Here is a 13584-nt window from a genome sequence, read left to right as displayed (position 1 = left end):
TCAATCAAGACTCAGGGTCAAACAGAGATGGAGAAGCAAGGTGTAGGACTGTGCTGATTATAAAAGCAAAGGGCAGGGTAAGACTCATATGGATGAATGGATTGACAGAACAAGAGTAATCTAAATAGGTTGTATCAGCAGTAGGCATCAAGCTAAACTGAAGCCCCTTGGGCAACTGAGAGTTCTCTTTCTGTCTGTTCCTTGGTTTGCATACCAGGTAGATGACAAGTCAGTGGGAGCCACTGCCATTATATTATTAGGTGTTCTTTTTAGGAGGTTTGTCCTTGGTTTGTTGTGTTTGATGAGTTCTCTTACTATGGTTTTCCTGGTATGATTTTAATAAGATCATATAGTCCCAATTTACTTTGACAAATCTATACAGTGGCACCATTTTTTTTCTTTTTGGAATAGTTATTTATTGGTCTGCATCTCATGAATGATACAGATGGTTGTTTGTGTGCACACTAGGGTGCAAAGTTGTCTTGTTTTTATATTTTCATTCAAAATGGAGTCAAATGTTTCTTGAAAGATGGAGTCTATAGAGTAAGGCACAACTTGAAAAACTTTGACTATTTTGGACAATATAGAATAACTTAGAGTGGGGCACAGCTTGACTTCAACAGCTTCTTCTCATTAATATCATTAGTATCCCGTAGCTGGTTCTTTCAGGTTTGGTATGTTTGCTTCCTTCAGTCTCTGTCATAATTCTCCATTATAGTTTGCAGGGTTCCTAAAGAACATGACTCAACTTCTGTCAGAAACCCCTGGGACATGAGTCCAAGGAAGTCACCTATTATTGAGAATTTGAGACATCCCTCTGAAATGAAAATGTTGAAAATCTGTTGGCAGTCATTGATGTGATCAATTAGGATACAAAACTACTCTACTGATAACTAACAGGGCAAGTTTACCCTAAAAAACCTGACAGATACTACTTTCATTGAATGTTAAAAATTTATCACCAGCAATGGGGCAAATAGAAATCAAGCACTTCCAACTAGAGACACTTAAAATACAAGAGCACTTCACACATAATTTCTGCCTCAAATGTTCAATCTGTATTAAGGTCATGAAGAAACATGGGATGATTCTAAAATAAGAAACATACTACAAAATGTTATGGCTGTATTTTAAAAAATATCAGTGTTATGAAGGGCTAATGTATTGTTTCAGGTAAAAGGAGGAAAAGTAGACATGAAAAAGAAAGAGTGACCTTGGACTAGAGATGTAATTCAGAGTGCTAAGACTCCTTTCACATGGATGGCCCTCAGTTCAAATTTCAGCACCCTAGAGAGAGTGAATGACCCATAGTAAATGAAAATAAGGACATGACCACTCCTAGGTATAGTTGAGGAGAAGGATTTTATTAGACATATGAGAGAGCACCCACTTTGATATGTGAATAAACACCTCAGTTAGCCATTTGTTCTGGGTTTCTTTGGGACCTAACAGTCAGACAATAGTTTGTTTTTGTCATCAAACAAGCAAGCATGCAAATAAAAAACATTTAGAACAATTGTTAAAAGAGGATATTAAGTAATAATGACCAGAGTTAAGTGTCCTGATTTTTGTCATTTTACTTTGGTTACGTAAGTGAATTCCTTGCTAAGAAACATATTAAGGAGATAGAGGCAGGGGGATCAGGTATTCAAGGACAGCCTTAAGTGCACAATAAATTCCTTGCCAGCTTGAGTTACATAAGAGCCTGTCTCAAAACAAATAAATAAACCAAAACAAAAACCAAAATAAAACAAAACCATCACCATCACCACCAATACCATCACTACCACCACCACCACCAGTCACCCCAATAAGACCTCCAAAAAAAAGCAGAACAGCAACAGCAATAATACAAAATAGATGAAAACAATAGAAGGTACCTCTAGAGACTGATGGATGAAGGGCTGAAGGATGCAGCATGCTTGATCCAGGGGAACAATGTCTGTACCATTCTCTCAAATGGTTGGCTGGCCAATCAACACTTTCTTCTTCTTTTTATCATTAGCTATGCTAATCTATTCAATGAAATGTAATGAAAGCCTCCTGAATGGACAGAAATGCTGTTATTTATGTGTCTATATCTATAAATGGATTCTGTGAAAAAACACAGTTTAACTCTTTGGGTATAATCTTATTTACTCAGCTTTTAAACTTTTGTGAGATTGATAATCCAGCCTACCTCCATTTTAGACTTAAAAGCCAATTTACAGTAAATAAATAAATAATAAAAAAATAAAAAACAACTTGATTTATTGGCTATTTATGACTAATCTGTTTCTTAAGGATTAAGATATGATACACCTGTAACCTTAACTACAGATGGTTCTATACTGCTGTAAAGATTTTTTGGTCTGATAAACCTCTGATGATCCAATAATCCAAATCAGGCCAAATCAAATTAGAAAAAGGCACAGGTTTAATGGATGCCAGGGCTCCCGAGTGGCCCTTCAGGCCCCCTGGGGAGGAAGATGGGGAGGAGGGGAAACCATGGAGAGGGAAATGGAGAACTGAAAAGACCACATGTTTGTTCTCTGGGGGCAGTTTAAATAGCCTATGGGAGTAGTCTTGACCCTCCCTGGAAAGGAGTCACCATTTGGCAGGCTTTCTTAGAGATAGAGTTTGGACCCCAGCAACTCCCAGATTAGGGGGCTTGAAATTGAACTTTCCACCAAACATTCCAAAATAGATTCCAGGGCTGGGGTGATACTTCCAACCAAACATTCCAGACCCTTTTGAATAAGGATGCGAGGGGCTGAGGTGATGCTTCCAACCAAACAACTGCCTGTTTCAGGAAACGACAAACATGCCTTTGTTTCAAAAGGCTATTATGACTAACTTGTTAGGACCAACTTGTTATGACTACCTTATGACCAACAGAGAAGACCCCCACCCGTCTGCCCTTGCAGCTACCCCCGCCTACTTCGAGGAATCTCCATTGCGACCAGGTCAAGCTGTACCCAGGCCAGCATAAACACTCTGAGGCCAGATGGGCCCCTGATGATGAAAAAAAAACCAGGATTGTAGCATGAGGGGCCGGTTTGTTGGGGTTTCTGTACCAGCCGGTACCCCACAGCCAGCAACTCCCAAGGAAAATCACACACAGGACTCTATAAGTTTATGAACTGATTGGCCCATTTGGTCAGGCTACTTATTAGCTCTTATAACTTATATTACCCCATTATCCTTATCTATGTTAGCCACACGGCTCAGTACCTTTCTCAGTGTGACAGCTCACATGTTGCCTCTTCGGTGGTCTGGACAGGAATGAAGAGGAAGCTTTCTGCTTCCCAGAATTCTCCTGTTCTCATTGCATCACCTCTATTTCCTGTCTGGTTGACCCGCCTCTACTTCCTGCCTGGCCAATCAGCGTTTTATTAAAATACATGATTGACAGAATACAGACAATTCTCCCGCACCACAGGATATCTGTGGTCAGATACCTGGAGGTCAGCCTTTGGCCAATAGGAAGACAAAAGGGAGCAGGAAGCCCAGAGTGTGCTGAAATGAGCCTTAACTGATTTCCATGTATTCAAGATGAATAGACAACCCTGTCCCTGACCTGACCTCATCGTTTTATCTGAAATAACCACTGACAATGCATCCACTTCTGTAAGCATGCTTCTTGCTATATAATCAGCCCCGAATTTAGCCCGGCATGCTCAGCCCCCAAAAGCTGCAGCATCCACAGCCGCCCATGTAAACAATAAAAAATACCTCTTGCTTTTGCATCCATTGCGGACTGGTCTTGGTTTTTGGGTGTCAGGGTCCCCGAGGGGAGGACACCTGAATCGGGGGTCTTTCACAACTTGTTATGACCACCTTGCTATGATCACCTTGTCAAGAGTACCTTGTGACTACCTTGTTGTTATGACCACCTTGTAAACTGTGAGAGTCAAAGTTACAATTTAAGTTTTAATTACTAAGCCTTAGAGATTCATGAAACAAAAATATCTCTGATCTGCAAGCCCCTCACCCAAGGATGGATAGTTCTTGAGATGCTGGAGGCTATTGTTTCTGGGAGATACCAAATCACATGTTTTCACTTCCTTAAACAAGTTTGTTTGACCCATCTGCACCAGATATGCTTGATCATATGTGGGTGGAAGTTACATACACATGAAATACATAAAGATGTATGTTTGCCTGTGATTGAACCTGATGGGAAATGCAGTGAATTATGGGTTTTCCTTCTCAAGCCCTTGCAAAACTTGATTGAGGCCATTTCCTGGGAATTCAGGTATAGACTTGGTCAGAGCCCATTTACCTGGTCAGTATTAAATTAAAGCTTGATTCAAATTTGTCTCTAAACTATCATAGTGGTCTTATTCTGGTGGGATTAACGCAACCACATCTTTGTTTTAGCAAGTTGTTATGATTACCTTCTTATGTTCATGTTCTGCTTCTGCAACCCTGCCTACTTGCCTGCCAAATCCCCCATTTGAAAACCTCTACTCCTGAACTCCAAAAACCTTATCTTCCTCATGTTCAATGCTAATATCTTATACACTGTCTCAGGGAGAGACAGCCCATGCACATGAATTTAAAAAAGTCACAATGGTTTGGCCACAATGATTTGGGTTGGCGGTCTTTCTCTTCACATCTGTGGGATTAACAAGATCACTAACATGAACATTCTGCACTGCCAACTAACTGGATAAATTGCTGTTTTACTTAGAGCTGCCTTTGAGGTCTGTGGATCTGCTATTTTCTCGCCACAATAGTTATCCAAATTCTGTAATGCCATGCTTTAGAAAGCCTCTTCAGCATTGTTCTTCCCTGTAATTACTTCTTTTGAGTTCAGCCATCCTGCTGTTCTATTATTCTCCTGTGCTTACATTTGCAAATCTCCTTTGTGATAAACATCTGCACTTTCCTTACTTCCTCCTTCCTGTCTCCAGAAGATGAAGGATCCCTCCTACTGCTCAAGCCTCTGCAGTTTGGCTTCTGTCAGTTCCACCCTCTTCACTTCCAGACTGAAATGATCTTTCCCGAGATAAAACAATGCCTTCAATTCTCCAAACGCACTGGGGGCCTTCTAAAATTCTCTTTCTACTTATTTCTCATGTACTTCTGCTCACTATAGAAGCAATTCTCAAATTTTCTTCTTACGTTTCTTAGCTTATTCATTTTAACTCTAATCCCACATGCCCACAGATCTAACCAATTTTATTATTTTCTTTTACAGGCTCTTCTAGTTTCACCTATAACTCTTTAATTTTGATATGCTTTTGCCACTCATTTTGAACAACCAGTAACAATTTTAACAAGTCTTGATGCTCACTTCCAAATCTTTACTAGTAGACATGGATTATTACTTGTATTCTGATTGATAGAACTGTCCAGTGCCATGCCCAGATCATGAAGTCCTCCCAAAACCAACTAGGAGACCGAGTCATAAAAGCAAAGAGCCTTTATTTTTACCCAAGTTTGCAAACTCAGACTCTCTGTGTGTCCAACATATTTGCGCCCCGAGCTCAGTTTGATTTGGGTTTTTATAGTAGCAAAGAAAGGGGTGAGGGACGTCTAATGTTTAGGACCCCTGACTGACTGACATTTGTCTATGAGTGTCCTGGTGAAAAGTTATGGGTGTGTGCTGGCAGGTGATCCTGTCTACAATGGTTGGAAGGTTAGGACTTTCCTTTGAATGGTCTGTTCCTGGGTGGTCATAGTTTGTGGTCTTTCTTAGAAGCAGTTATTGCCTCAGGGTAAACTACTGAGACTCAGACCTCTATTGAGCTTGTCATGTCTGGGTCCTACATCTAGAAAATTCTCAAATTCCCAAACATTTTGCAACATAAGGTTTCACCTATATAATCAAAACATTGTTTTTATTGAACGAGCTTTAAGTTTATAACTATGTGCACTAAAATTAAGTAGAAATTCTTCACATTATCATAAAGATGTCATTTATACAATCTTTGAATTTGTTCAATTCAACTAGGTATGAATATTTGAAAAGGATGAAAATTATTTACTTTCCTTTTTTCTTTTATTGAAAATAGTTTTTTTTTCACATAATATATCCTGATTACAATTTCCTCTCCCTCTATTCCTCCCAGTTTCTCCTTTCCTCCCCTCCCGTCACATGTATCCCCTTTCTGATTATCATTAGAAAACAATCAGGCTCAAGAAATATATCATATCATATAATTGTAATGGTTGTTCTGTCTTTTTAAGAGACAAGCAACGCCCACTCCCTCCCCATCCACTGAGGCAAGCTGATCTTCAGCTTTCAGTCTGAGTTCTCTCTTTTTTCCATCTCTCTCTCAGAGAGGCAGCTTTGGTCTCTCTCTCTCTCTCTCTCTCTCTCTCTCTCTCTCTCTCTCTCTCTCTCCTCTCCCTCCTCTTCTCTCTTCTCCCCCTTTCCCTTCCATACTTCCATAACCCACTTAATAAATATCCAGTCTCACTCTGCATGGCATGCCTATCTGTCTATTTCTTTCCCGCTGCCATATGGCTCACCGCCAGGCACCAGCCACCTTCAGAGACCTGCGGCGTGGACATGCACCGTCCCTGCCTAGGACTGGCTGCTCTCTGGCCCTTCTGCCCACTTCCTGCACACCGGCATCCCGCAGCAAGCTATTCTGGGATCCACAGCAATTTTTATTTTTCCATTACAATAATTGTTAAGAAAAACCTCTCTACCGGTGCAAAGAACTCCAATCAAACCAAGTTAAGCCAAATTAAATGCTCGAGTTTAATATATGGTGGACTCCCAGGGAGAACATGGCAAGGGAAAGAGGGAGCACACATGCAAGCCCAAAACCATGTGTTTCTCTTTTTGGCACAAGCTTAAATACCCTGTTGGGTTAGTGCTTGGCAGGCTGGGAGTTGAAGTCCAAGCGCAAAGTGGTTGGCAGGCTGGGAGTGATACTTCCAACTCAATATTACAATAGTGATGAAACAAAAACAAATACTTTGGCATAGGACTTATATATACTATCACGCCATCAGGAAATAAAGATACTTTGACTTCTTCCTTTCCAATTTGTATCCCCTTGGTCTCCTTCCATTGTCTTATTGTGCTAGCTAAGATTTCAAGTACTATATTGACTAGGTATGGAGAGAGTGGACAACCTTTTTCTGTTCCTTATGTTAGTGGAATTGGTTTGAGTTTCTCTCCATTGAAGTTGATGTTGGCTGTGGGCTTGCTGCAAACTGCCTTTTATTATTTCTAATCTAATCACTCCAGGCCAGAACAAGTAGTCTGCTACAAAGCTGGGATGAGACTGGGGGATTGGCACTGGAGGAGAGGAGGGAGATTGAAGACTAGAAGCTTGTTTATCTGCTTTGAGGACCTATTTGCTACTATTCTGGCGGGCTTGGCTGGTGAGTTTCCAAAGAATACCTGCCCGAGTTGGGGGCTGGGATAGCAGGATAAGTAGGGAGAACGTTGGAGGGGAAAATCTGCATGATCCTCTGGAGATGGAAGCAGAGAGGAGTGGGGTCACAGCAGAGAGTCTGCTGAAGAGTTGGGGTGAGACTGGGAGACTGGATTTGGAGGAGCTGAGGAAGAGGTGAAGACCTGCAGCTAGCCTACCTGTCTCCTAAGTTGGCAGGGTCGATAGGTTTTCAGGGAGTGCCTGCTGTTTTGGGAAGCTGGGATAAAGTGATGAGTTGGGGAAGGAAGGTTGGAGTAGAGGACCTGTGATACACTGGAGCTATGGAGGTAGGGAGTGGAGAGGTCTGCTACAGAGCTGAGGAACTGGATTTGGAGGAGAGGAGGGAGAGTGAAGACATGCACTTAGCCTATCTGTTTCCCTGGCATACTGAAAATTCTTTTCTTAAATGTTAAGAAATTCAATGTGCAACTACAGCTAGATATACTTATATGAAAATAATTTTCCAACCACAAAGTGAATAATAGTTCAATTCAAGCAAATATTGGTAGTTATTACTAAATTTCTTCATTCTGGATAACACCAATTCGATACTATACCAAACATGAAAATACAATTGCTGAATCATTAACACTAACATTATCATTACTACAAAAGTAACTTGTTTTAGCTTAAAGGTTTTTTAAATACAAGAAATAATATATTTTTGGTGTGTGATCGAGACAGAAATAAATCTTTAAATTAAGTCACCAGGATGATCTGTAACATATGAGTGAATTCATTATAAGAAGCAACGTAGGAAGATACACAGAGAAGGAAAACAATGTGATGGAACTTTGGTAGAAGAAGACACTCCACAAGCCAAGGAGGGAGGCAGATCCTTCGCCAGACCTCAGGAAGAGCCAGTGCCTTTGTCATCTTCATTTCAGACAATTAGAACTGTGAAACCAAACATTTCTGTTGCTTAAGACATCCAGTTCACAGTACTTGGTGACAACTTCCTTAGAAAACCAATAGAGAGCTGAGTGGGGTGGTCCATGCCTGAAATTCTACCAGGGCCAGAGAACTGCCCAGACCAACTAGTGTTACATTAGCAAGACCATCTCAAAGACACCCAAAGAAAACAAATGAAAAGATACTGAGATATCTAGGTAGCTACGTTATAGGACTTGTTCTTTTGAATCTTAATACCTGCTTCATAATTAGTTACTTTTAAATTGACATCTTTTAAAATTGCAAAATAATCAGTGGATTCTTTAAAATTTAAATAAAATAAGCAGGTAACATAATAGAAAAAAATTAGTCAATATACCTTGGGGTTTTTTTGTTTTATTTTGTTTTTATTTAACTTTATTTTATGTGCATTGGTATGAAGGTGTCAGATCGCCCAAAACTGGAGTTATAGACAGTTGTGAGCTATCAGGTGGGTGCTAGGAACTGAACTCAGGTCCTCTTGGAGAACAATCAGTGCTCTGAGCCACTGAGCCATCTCTCCAGCCCCCATTATACCTTGGTTTTACCAATTGCTTTGGTTGTAAGCTACGTTTATGACTTTAGGATATTATCTAATCTTCCTTTTAATAATGAGTTTTGATTTCTATCATACATGAAATTTAATGCTTAAAATTTTTCTTTGTCAATTTTGTGTACTTTATTAGGCAATGAACCATTTTAAGTAACAATAAAATATTAGATAATATAATAATATTAGGTGATGTAATAGATTACTTTTAAAAAAATCCATGTAAGATTTAGAACTAGAAATCATTTGTAACATCATAACTCTTGTTCATTACCTTCATTCAGTTCTTCCTCATCCTCTAATCTTTAGTCTTTCTTGTTCTGTTTTCTACATATTGTACTGTAGCCATGTGTACATTTGTTTACATATGTGCATTTATTATTGGGTAAATTCCACATATGAGCAAGAAAACGTGTTTTTTTCCCTTCCGATATTGTATGACCTTACTTAGTACAATACATTCTAAGTCCACCCATTTTTCTGCAAATTTTATGATTTCTTTTTTCTTTAGAGCTGAATGGTATTTCATTTTATATGCATACACACACACACACAAATTTTCATTAACAATTCACCTGTTGATGGACAATTATGTTTATTCCAAGTCTTTGCTATAAAAAATAAGGCAGCAATAAACATGGAATTTATTTCATTTCTTACTTGCAATTTTGTTTTAAATAATAAAATAAAAACAACACAACAAATTATCACAAATCTAGCAGCACAAAACAGCACTCATTCACTATTCCTAATTTTGTGGACAGAGGCAGAGGGGGGCTTCAACTACTTTCCCCTCACAGGGCTTAAGTCAAAATGTGGGCTAGCATGGTCTGGACTTCCATGGGGGGTTATGGGGACAAAGAAGAATCTGATGTCTACTTCAACCAGGTATTAGCAAATGCTCTGATCCTGTGTAGACAGATGTCCATGATTCCTTGTTGACTCTCAGCTCTGAGTTACTGGAGACAGCTCCAGGGGGTGCCTATGTTAGTCAGCAGTTGCTTGCTTTGGATCCTTCTTCAGAGTGTCTTGCCTTAGCTTTGCTCAGCCAGCTCTTCTCTTACTTTAAGGCTAGCTGTGCCCTATAACTGTCCCCAATGATCATATTCATAGCTTTTGGGGATTTGAATGGGCATCCTTGGGGTGGTGGATATTTTAGGCAGGCCTAACACAGCTGCAGTTGGCTTTTGCTGAACAAGCCATCCCTGGCAAGGGAGATGAATTATTGTAATTTTCTCAGAGAGTCTTCAGGGATGAAATGGAAACACTGGGGAGTTATGTCCCACATTATAACACTTCCTTAAAGAATGCTGTCTTCTGAAGCGTACTCTATGTTCTTTCTTATTTTCCATAATACAATGTACATGTTGTCTAGGATATTAGTTAAACATCTTAAGAGGGATAAAAAAGAGACTCTAATGTTAAACCTGCTTGAGAGCAAAGTTCTGTTTCCCCATGCTGTTGGGGCAAACGATCTTAAAGAGAAAACCACTAACCTTGTTGAGTTGATGGATGAGAGGAGCATTATAACGGCCTTCTTAGAGAATTCTGGCAGCTTCAGAGAGAATTAGTTTAAGTGTTTAGCAACTGCTTTCTATAAGGAGTCTGTCTACTTAGCACGGCTGCTGAGCTGTCCACCCACAGACTCAGCTTTCAATGGCCTCTAGCAGGGCTGTAGAATTTCTCTGAAGTCTCTCACCTTCTTCTCTTCCCCTCTGTCTACCATCATGCTTGGTCTAGTGGACGGGGCTAACGGCAATCTATCCCTTTATTCATATCTACTGTGGCTTCAAAAAAATCTAGCTCATACGATACTGTAATTGTCCCCATTCCCATCTTCATAGGTGACCTTTCAGAGTCTGTGTCCTTTGTGCAAGATGATGACTTTCCTCAGAACAGGAGGACTTTTTATGAAGCTAGAGTATCTAAGAGGGGACTTATAAGCAAGGATCTAACACTGTTGGTGGTCCCATCTGACAGTGTTCACACCGTTCACGAATGATAACTGATGGAGGAGGGTTATCTGTCTATTGTGTTATTTTTATTGGTCAATAAAGAGACTGCCTTGGCCCCTTGATAGGACAGAAAATTAGGTAGGCGGAGTAAACAGAACAGAATGCTGGGAAGAGGGCTATGAGGCAGATGCCATGGAGCCAGCCACCAGGTCAGACATGCTGAATCTTTTCCGGTAAGCCACCACCTTGTGGTGCTACACAGATTATTAGGAATGGGTTAATATCAAGATATGAGAGTTAGTCAGTAACTAACTCTCTAGAGATAATGGGCCAGGCAGTGCTTAAATGAATACAATTTGTGTTTTGTTATTTCTGGGACTAAGCTAGCCGTGCGGGAGCTGGGTGAGGCGAAAAGCAGGCCTGCCCGCAGCCCCTCACTACAGATAACCCTTAAGGAAGATCACATCAGGAGTCAGAGACATGGCGGGGATTGGTCCAGGTGAGGTTTACATCTCCTCATTTGGTTGATGGATTGCTTCGTGTGTCAATATGAAGCGTAAGAGTGATTAAACCTTTTGAACTATAAATGATTCCAAGAAGGGAGGTGCTAGTGAACACATTAGACAGATCTGTGACTTTTGCTACAAACATGATATTTAAAGCAAATTAAAGGTCAAATGGATGTGAAAACTGGCCGACCTCTATCATTTTCCATTATTTATGCACCATTTCTTTTTAATTTTTAAATATGAGAAAGTTTAGGTCACATTTGGGTATAATTACCTTAAGCAGTGAGGCAAAAACAATTCAGATCTTTAGGCTGATACCTCATTTTAAGCATTTATCAGTGCAGTGGAGTCACTCTCTATCCCACATTATAGTCTTATGATATGTCAATATTACACAATGTGCATTTGGTACAAATGGATGGCTAATAAACATTTATGTCTTAAAGAGAAATGTCTACTTTCTTTGGATTATTTAAATTATTCATCTGGTTTTAGAATTGCCACTTTTATATTCAGGAGTAAGCATGTAAAACATGGGGTATATGAAATACATTATCAACAACTTTAAAAATTAAATTTACTTTATTACTTTTATTTTTTAAATTAAAAATTAGATTTATTTTATTTTTATGTGATGAGTGTCTTGCCTGTATATTTGTCTATATACTGAGTATATGCATGGTGCATGCAGAGGTCAGAAGAGGGTGTCAAACCCTCTAGAAACAGAATCATGGATGGTTGTGGTCTGCCTATTGCGAGTTGCGAACTAAACCTGAATTCTCTGCAAGAACAGCAAGTGCTCGCTCTTAACTCCTGAGCAATCTCTCCAGTCCTGAGTTTTAAAAAAATTATATTAAAAATAAGACTATTTATTTTTACCTGATAAACATAAGACCCATGAGAACAATATGAACATGTTTCAGAACCATATTCTCTGTACTGCCTTCTCAACTTCTCAATCTTTTTATCATTTCTAGTTGGAAAGTCTCTGCAGCAGAGAAATATTATCTCCTGTTAGCATGACCTAACCCAGTAGCTTTGTTGACTTTGTTTTAGACTGAATTCTTCGGCATCATTTAAGTGAGGCCCAGGGACTCGCCAAAACCAGCATTTGACCATCCACACATTGACATCCACAGCTTGCCTTGAGATTCTGCAAGTGTCTGAAGATACAGCTGGTGGACCGCACCATCGCCTTCTGTACCTTCTGGCTCTGGCTATGGTGAGCTAGTGTGGAAATCACAGAAACCACATGGATGGGCGGGCTGCATGCAGATACAGTTGATGGACCGCACTATCACCATCGCCTTCTGTACCTTCCAGCTCAGGCCATGGTGAGCCAGTGTGGAAATCACAGAGGCCACATGGATGGGCAGGCTGCTTAGAAAGCTTTTGTTGCTGTTGTTCTTTTTGAGACAAGGGTTTATGTATCCTTTGGCCTCAATAACTTACAAAATTGCTATATAAACCAATTGCTTAGATGCAATTATAAATTAGTTTATGTGGACTTAATAGGAATGTGAATATCTTATTAGCCTAAATTGGTGAAATTGTGCCATCTAGTGCTCTGTACTAAAATAATCCTTGTAGGGTTTAAAGCGTGTTTTAGTTTATAGAATATGAAATGTTCACAGTAAATCTAGAAATTTACCTGTCTGATGTCTAGTGTAAATTTGGGGCATGGTTAATTTTAGTGGGTGATGTTCTTCTTTATTTGCAAGTTTTCTATGATAAAGTTTATGAAATTAAAGAAAGAAAAAAATATAAGCACAAAATGAACACACTTAGGACAAATTTCTGGAAGAGTATATTCTAGTCCCTAGGAATAAGGGTGTTTATTTCAGGTATTTCAAAGATTTGCTTTATCTATCACGACCTAATAAGGGTGTTTATTTCAGGTATTTCAAAGATTTGCTTTATCTATCACGACCTATGATGTGCATTCATATAAGCAGTGCAAAGGTTTGTACACAAGACTGTGAAGACCCTTAGGTAATGCCATTCTTGGTGGCTGATGATGGATAGGAAAGAGGATAGCTGGGAGACTGAAGTCTCTTGACTTCCTTGCCTTTCACCAGGCTGCCACATGGCTACACAGGCCATTTCGGAGAGCTCTGGGAGTCAGTTTCGCCTGTGTTTTGTAGGAAGAAAATCGTTAGTTGATCACATTAGGAGAAAGAAGAAGAAAGTGAGGACGCTGACAAAACTTTTAGCTTATTGTTCCAGCAGCTAAACTTGATGGACAGAAAGCTTTGATC

Source organism: Myodes glareolus, chromosome 17 (assembly GCF_982192425.1).
Source record: "Myodes glareolus chromosome 17, mMyoGla1.1, whole genome shotgun sequence".
Classification (NCBI taxonomy): domain Eukaryota; kingdom Metazoa; phylum Chordata; class Mammalia; order Rodentia; family Cricetidae; genus Myodes; species Myodes glareolus.
The sequence above is the reverse complement of the archived record's forward strand: the minus strand, read 5'-3'. Positions refer to the sequence as shown.